The sequence below is a fragment of the Meles meles genome, chromosome 21 (assembly GCF_922984935.1).
Source record: "Meles meles chromosome 21, mMelMel3.1 paternal haplotype, whole genome shotgun sequence".
NCBI lineage: Eukaryota > Metazoa > Chordata > Mammalia > Carnivora > Mustelidae > Meles > Meles meles.
The window spans coordinates 34,966,738-34,975,168 of record NC_060086.1 but is presented as its reverse complement, the minus strand read 5'-3'; positions in this window follow the sequence as shown (position 1 = coordinate 34,975,168).

The following is an 8,431-nucleotide window of genomic DNA, read 5'->3' as shown; positions in this document are numbered from 1 at the left end:
GAAATGATTCTCAATTTCTTGTGCACCCCCCGTGGGCCAGAGTTCTTCCCAAGTGCTCAGGCGGCCCCTGGACCAAGCCCATGCTACCTACAGATGGAGAAACTGGGGCGCAGAAATGTGGGGGCACCAGAGCTGGGACGAGTCACCCTCAGACCTGAACCCACAGCCTGCGTGGCTTAGAGCCCAAAGAGCCCGTTCCACGGGGGCAGTGTGGTTCTGGGCAAAGGCCCTCCCTGAGTCACACGGGGCCCGTCCGGGCTCACGATGCTCACAAGACATCAGCTACCCAGTTAGCTGCACCCTCACCATACCTAGGAGGCAGGCACTGTGGTCTTCTGCTCAGCCCCTTCCTCTGACAGGGCAGGCACACTGTCTGGGGCCCCAGCACTGGCAGAGGCCCCGAGGATGTCCTGACAGACCCTGCTGGCTCAGGATCCCCCCGAACAGGAAGGAGTAGCTGCTAGGACCCAGAAGGTTCTGGGGCTTGGAAGGTGAGCTGTGGTGTAGGAATGTGCCCTCTACCCCTCTCTCATCTCACACGTGGGGGCCGGTAGGCCAGTTCCAGGTTGATTCCTGGCACCACTTTCCCTTCTGGAAGGTTCTTCCTTCCTGGAGTGAGATCCGAGAGGGGCAGAGTTCTGCCTGGACCCCTGGGCTCGGGTACTGTGTCCACAGTTCAGCCCCAGAACCAGCCCTGGGTCTGCTGGTCCTGGTCTCAGTCCCTGTGGGGTAACCTCTCAGTTTCTCCTGATGATAGGATATTATTGCTCATTTATTACTATATTATAACATTACTCTGTATTAATGAAGTATGATAATAGTGTACATTAGTATTCTATTGTTCTGTTAACCTCGACAGGGGAGGTTAAGGGAGTTCTAAGATCTAGGACTTGACATTTCCCTGGAAGTTAGTGGTTTTTATTTTCCACCTGTTTATAAGAGCAGCTCACGAACCTGCATCGTTTTTTGCGAACAGCATCCACCTTGCAGGGTTGTGGGGTCAATGGGAGGAGGTGACCCACACTCGGGGCAGTCAGCGCCCCACAAACGCCTGGCTCTGTGACTCTAACTCAGCCGCATCACACTTTGAAATGTTTCAAATCAGTCTTTAAAATCAAGAAATCAGGGGCGCCTGGGTGGCTCAGTGGGTTAAAGCCTCTGCCTTTCGCTCAGGTCATGATCCCAGGGTCCTGGGATCGAGCCCCGCATCGGGCTCTCTGCTTGGCAGGGAGCCTGCTTTCTCCTCTCTCTCTCTCTGCCTGCCTCTCTCCTTACTTGTGATCTCTATCTGTCAAATAAATAAATAAAATCTTTAAAAAAAAAAAAAATCAAGAAATCAGGGGCGCCTGGGTGGCTCAGTGGGTTAATCCTCTGCCTTCAGCTCAGGTCATGATCTCAGGGTCCTGAAATCGAGCCCCACGTTGGGCTCTCTGCTCAGTGGGGAGCCTGTTTCTCCGTCTCTCTCTGCCTACCTCTCTGCTTGCTTGTGATCTTAAATAAATAAATATCTTAAATAAATAAAATCCTTTTAAAAAATCAAGAAATCAAAAAGAATAAGGCATATCTGTGCGAGATGATGGGAAGCAAGTTTGGAGATCTATTTTTAAGTGAGAAAAGCAAAGAACGGCATGTATGGAATATTACCATCTGTACTCTTAAAAATGGGGATATCTCATTCATACAACTCAAGAGCAAAAAAAAAAAAAGTGATTTAAAAATGGGCAGAGGATCTGAATAGACATCTTTCCAAAGAAGACGTACAGATGGCCAAGTACGTGAAAGTACGTGCCAAGTATGCATACAAGTACACGGCACATGAAAAGGTACTCAATGTCACGGATCACCAAGGGCATGGAAATCAAAACCATGATGAGGGATGACCTCACACCTGCAGAATGGCTATGACAAAAGAGACAGGGCACGGGCGCTGGCAAGGATGTGGAGAAAAAGGAGCCTCTATGCTCCGTTGGTGGGAATGTAAATTGGTTCAGACACTGTGGGCAACAGTACGGAGGTTTCTCAAAAAAGTTAAAACAGAACTACCATATGATCCAGCAATCCCACTTCTGGGTGTAGATCCAAAGGAAATGAAATCAGGATCTTGGAAAGATATGGATTCACTGCAGCATCGTTTCCAACAGCCGAGACATGGAAACAACCGAAGTATCTATGAATGGATGAATGGATGAAGAAGATACAGTGTATACTATGCCCAGGAATGCCATTCAGCCATAAAGCAAAGAGAGAAATCGGCCATTTGCAGCCACAGGGATGGAACTTTGAGGGCATTATGCTAAGTGAAGTAAGTCAGACCGAGAAGGATAAATGCTGTATGATCTCACTTACATGTGGAATCTAAACACACTGAAATATAGAAGAAAAGAACAGATTGGGGTTCGCCAGAAGCTAGGGGAGGGGCAGGGCAGGGAGTGAGGTGGGTGAAGGTGGCCCGCAGGTACAAATTTCCAGTTATAAGATCAGGAAGTCCTGGGAATGTCATGCACAGGTCGGTGACTACAGTTGATACTACTGTATCGTCTATTCGAAAGTTACTAAGAGAAGAGATCTTAAAAGCTCTCACCACAAGAAGAGCAAATCCGTAAGCGCGTCTGGTGACCGACGTTAGGGAATCTTATGGCGGTGATCATTTCGCAATACGTGCAAATACCAAATTATTATTCTGTATACCTGAAATTAGTATGTTGTATGTTGGGGCACCTGGCTGGCTCAGTCAGGGGAACACGCAACTCTTGATCTCGGGGTTGTGGGTTCAAGCCCTATGCTGGGTGTGAAGACAATGCAAAAATAAAATCTTAAAAGAAATGTTCCAGGGCACCTGGGTAGCTCAGTGGGTTAAGCCTCTGCCTTTGACTCAGGTCACGATCCCAGAGTCCCAGGATCGAGCCCTACATTGGGCTCTCTGCTCAGCAGGGAGCCTGCTTCCCCCCACCCTGCCTGCGTCTCTGCCTACTTGTGATCTCTCTTTCTCTGTGTCAAATAAATAAATAAAATCTTTAAAAAAAAAAGAAAAGAAATGTTCTATGTCAATTATGTCTCAAAAAAAAAAGAAAGAAAGAAAGACCAAGGGGCAAATAGGTGGCTTAGTCAGTTGCACTTTTGGCTCCTGGTTTGGGTTTTGGTCAGGATCTTGGGGTCATGGGACTGAGCCCCGCATAAGGCTCTGTCTCGGTGGGAAGTCTGCTCGAGATTATCTCCCTTCCTCTGCTCCTCCCCCGGCTCATGCTCGCTCTCTCACTCTCTCCCTTTCTCAAATAAGTAAGTAAATTTTTTTTTTTTGTCAGAAAGAGAGAGAGAGAGCACAAACAGGGGAGTGGCAGACAGAGGGAGAGGGAGAAGCAGGCTTCCCACAGAGCAGGGAGCCCTGTGTGGGACTCAATCCCAGGACCCTGGGATCATGACCTGAATCAAAGGCAGATGCTTAACCAACAAAGCCACCCAGGCGTCCCAGTAAGTAAATTCTTAAAAAAAAAAAAAAAAAAGACTGAGAAAAATGGGGTGACCAGCACTTGAAACGGAGCTGGTCGGAATGGAGACATGATGCGAGTCAAACATACACCGTGTTTTGAAGACTTAGTTCCCAGGTTGAAGCCCTCAGACCTTAGGCTCAGTTCCTCAGAATATGCCTGTAATCGGAGACCAGGTCTTTAAAGAGATGGTTAAAGTAAACTGAGGCAGTTAAGATGGGTGCGAATCTGTCGGGTGTCCTTCTAAGGAGAGATTAGGAACCAGGGAGAGAAACCCACCCCTGCCAGCACCTTGAGCTCAGACTTCCCATCTCCAGAGCTGTAAGAATGGACATTTCTGTTGTCTGAGCCCCCAGCCTGTGGGATTTTGCTACGGCAGCCCGAACAGACTACTTCAGTATGAAAATACCATGTAAGGGATCTCATTAATAATTTTTAGATCGGTTCTATATCCTGGATTTAGATATATGAATTTACAGAAAATACATTATTAAAATGAATTTCACCGGTTTCTTTCTACGTTTTTCCAATGTGGCTCCTTGAAAATCTCAAATTTCATGTGCGGCTCTCATTCGAGGCTTGTATCCTATTTCTCGTGGGCATCACAGCCCAGCATGGCATCTGGCACACAGGAGGTGTTCAACAAACACCTGTTGAATAAATGAGTTAAATAGTTGTGTTTGGGGAGTGACTGGAGAACAGAGGGAGGGAGCCTGGCTTGTCCCTTTGATTTTACCATGAACAAGTATCTTCTTAAAAAAAAAAAAAAAAAAGGATCTAAAATAAAATATACCTCTTGTTTTCATAGGTTAAAACAAAACAACACTAACATTTATACACTTCAAAGATGCCTCTAGGGGTGCCTGGGTGGCTCAGGTGGCCAAGCGTCTGGCATTGATTTCAGCTCAAGTCATGATCTCAGGGTTGTGAGATCGAGCCCCACATGAGGTTCCGCACTCATTGTGAGTCTGCTTAAGGATTCTCTCTCTCTCTTCCTCTGCCCCTCCCCCTGCACTTGATCGCACTCAAAATAAAACAACATAAAATCTTAAAGAAAAAGATGCCTCTCACAGGTATGGACATAATAGCGACCAGGTGCTCTCAGACGGATGGATTGCTGGAGATCCGTGACTCAAATGGCAGGGGAGATCCCTGCCCACACCCAGGCTTAGGCATGGAAGCAGGCCCCAGAGTCCATGCACAAGCCCCTTCCCCAGGATGAACAAAACACGGGTGGAGCCCTGGTCCAGCCCTACATACCTCTACTCATACTCCAACCCTCTTGCCTGCTTCTGGGGTTTGTCCATCTGTAAAATGGGCACATTGGGCTCACAGCATTTTTTTAAAAACTTATTATGGGAAACTTCAAATACATACAAAGCCACAGATGATAATAAAGGGAGCCTCCACACACCATCCTTCCCCTCCACACAACCATCAACTCACGGCCAATCATTTTAACATAACGCTCCCCCCCGCCACCTGATTATTTTATTTATTTATTTTTGAAGAGTTTATTTATTTATTTTGGAGACACAGAGAGCATGAATGGGGGGGGTGCAGAGGGAGAGAGAATCTCAAGCAGACTCCCCACTCCATGAGGAACCAGAGGCAGGGCTCGACCTCACGACCCTGAGGAGGAGTCGAGAGTCAGATGCTTACCTGACTGAAGCACCCACACACCCCCATCTGATTATTTTAAAGCGTATCCCCAATGGCCTATCACTTCAACTGCCGATAGTTCAATATGTTTCTCTAAAAGACACAGCCTCTTTTTCAAAATAGAACCACAATACCATTATGGTATCATCACACCAAATAAATCATAGCCTAAATAAATCCAGGATCCCTGTGGCGTTCACATTTCCCAGAATATCCACACACGCAAAAATACATAAAGACCAATTCGTATGCTGTTCAAGTTAATGTGTTCAAATCAGGATCCAAACAAGCTCTACACATCAAACTGGGTTTCCATGCTTCTCAAATCTCTTTCTAACGAAGATTCCGGACTACTCCAGCAGTTCCTTCCCTCCTCCCACTCTTCCCTTCCTGCCCATACCCATCCTATTGGCTATGTATCTGCTGTGTAACAAATGGCCCCAGAGCTTAGCGGTTTGAAACAACAAAGGCCACCCCACAGGTGTTGCATGACAGGAATCTGGGTGTGGCTTCCTCCAGCTCAGGGTCACATGGGCTCCCCCTGGGTGTCTGGTGGGGCTGTGTTCTCATCTGTAGGCTTGGCTGGGGAAAAGTCTGCTTGGAAACTTGCTCAGTGGATGTTGGTGGTGCTCAGTTCCTTGCGGTGTGGGTCCCTCCAATATGGGAGCTCACAACATGGCAACTTGCTTCATCAGAGTGAGCAAAGGGGAGAGAAGGAGCCAGGGAGCCGTGGGTCTCAGGCATGTGTGCACCAGATTCAGCTGGAGGAACTGCTGAAATGAAGCCTGATGGGCTCCAGCCCTGGAGCTCCTGATTCAGTAGGCCTGGGTGGGTCCCAAGAATGCACATTTCTCACAAGTTCCCAAGTGACGCTGAGGACCACGCTCTGAGAACTACTGAATTATAGGGACCTCTTCCCCTTCATTTTTAATTTCCTCATGACATTTTGTCTGTTGATGGGACATTTAACATTTCCCAGGTGAGGACCCTGATTTCAAACCTGGCTGTGAATGAGAATTATTTGGAAAGCTTAAAAAAATACACTTAAAGGTCCCATTCAAGACCTACTGAATCAGAAAATAGGGTAGGGGGGTTCTAGAGGTGTTTTTTTTTTTTAATGATTTTATTTATTTGAGAGACAGAGGCATGCATGTGAGAGAGCAAGAGAGAGAGAGAGAGAGAGAGAAAGCACAAGTTGGGGGGCGGGAGCAGAGGGAAAGGGAGAAGCAGGCTCTCTGCTGAGCAGGGAGCCCAACTCGGGGTTTGATCCCAGGACCCTGGGATCATGACCTGAGCTGAAGGCAGACGCTTAAGCAACTGAGCCACCCAAGCTTCCCTGGAGGTATGTTTTTAAAGTTCTGTGTGAGATCCCTCTGGTGAAGCTAGGGTTGAGACCCACTGAGCTAGGAGAACAAGGCACTGGCCCTGGAAAAATCCCTTTAAATACCCAGAGCCGTATCACCCTCTGATGGGGGTGTCACTCCCTTGACAGGCTCTGCACTTGTATCTTCTCTCAACTTCCCAGAGGCCGCTCGAGGTAGGGGCTAGGACTCAATACCCCCATCCCACAGATAAGGAGACTGAGGCTAACACAGAAGGGACTTGGGCAAGTCACCTGATCTGGGGATTTTTAAATAGACCCCAAAATTCCTTGACATCCCTTCCTTCAACAAGTAGAGCCTTCCCCTGAGCGTGGGCTTTGGCCTCAGTGACCCACTTCCAGCGAACAGAATACAGTGGGAATGAAGGAGGGTGACTTGTGTGACGAGCTTATATGAGGCGTCCTTCTTGGTCCCCATCTGGAATCACTCAGCCATGTTGTGAGGACGCTCAAGAACGGAGGCCTCCTGCCCACAGCCAGGTGACTGAGCCACGTGGAATCGGGTCGTCCAGCCTGTCCGCCCTTCCTGGGTCCACAGCCCTGGCCGGCATCTTGTCTGCGACCTCATGAGAGACTCTGAGCCAGAACCAACCAGCGGAGCCACTCCTGAACTCCGGGTCCATAGAAGCTGTGAGGAAAAATCTTATCTGCTGAGGGTTGGGGTAGTTTGTGATGTAGCAATAAACTTAAATATGCCGTAAGACAAAGATGGGTCTGCATGACCCCAGCGGCTCCAGGCTTACCCCTGCCCCTCAGGGAGGGCCTTCCAAGGGGCAGGTGTGGGGGATGGGAGCTCTGTGCAGTTTCAGGCATGGGTGTGCATCAGTCCTCACCCCAGCCAGGGGAAGACCTGGGAGCCCTCTGGCCCCAGTCCGTGCCCCAGCCTGGCTGTAGACTGCCTCCCCCCCCATCCCAGGAGGTCTTCTCCTGGCAGGACCCTGCGTTTCCGGGGGCGCAGAACTGTAAGAGCCGTGGACACGAGGACATGATTGTGGGTCACCACCGAAGCTTGCAGGCACATAGTGGGTGCTCAGTAAACAGCTACCCCACGACTCATCACCCTGAGCCAGCTTCTATGGGGGGACGTGTTGGCTGGTTAGAAGCCTTTTTTGCAGGCAGCACACTGGGGGTCTGTGTCCTGTAGGAGACACACCATCTTGACACCCTCAGCAGGGCTGTGACAGAAACCCCCAGAGTCGGGAATGTAATAATAGTGGCTCTAGTGAGCAAGCCTGCTGTGGGCTACTCATGCCTCCTGCGTGGATCATCTATCTCCGCAGCTTTCAGCAAGGAAGAGCTAGTACTCCCCGCTTACAAATGACAAAATTAAGGCACAGTAAAGGTGACTGGGAGGTGACAAAGCTGGGCTCAGAGGCAGCTCAAAGCCCTTCGTCCACTGGCGGACCACAGGCCTGGAGCGCATGCTGGAGTCTGCGTCCCCTCTTGGTGGGAAGCCCCCAGCTGTCAGATCTAGAGAAGAGGGCTGTGTGTGCTCGGGCTCAGCTGTGGAGAAAAGCCCCTGAGAGCCAGGCCTTGGGAGTAATTCCCGCCTGACCCCAAAGCAACCCCGCCTGGGCCCAGGATGGCAGCTGTGAATAATGGATGACACCGGTGGGGGGGGCAGGGGGAGGACATTAGGGCCAGTGACTCATCTCTGTGGCCTCCAACTGCCCTTGAGGGAGAGAATGGATAGACGTTGCTACCAGCCTCTTGCCAGCTTCAGGGTCAAAGGCAGGGGCCAAAGGGGAATTGGGGGAGTGGGACGGTCAAACGCACTGCCTACCGCTCATCCATTTCAACCTTTAGAAACTTCCTCCAGGAGAGACAGCCATTCCCCTCCCCTGGGACTGGATTCTGGAGGCTGGAGGCAAGGTAAAGAGATGGCTTTGATGTGTGATGGTGG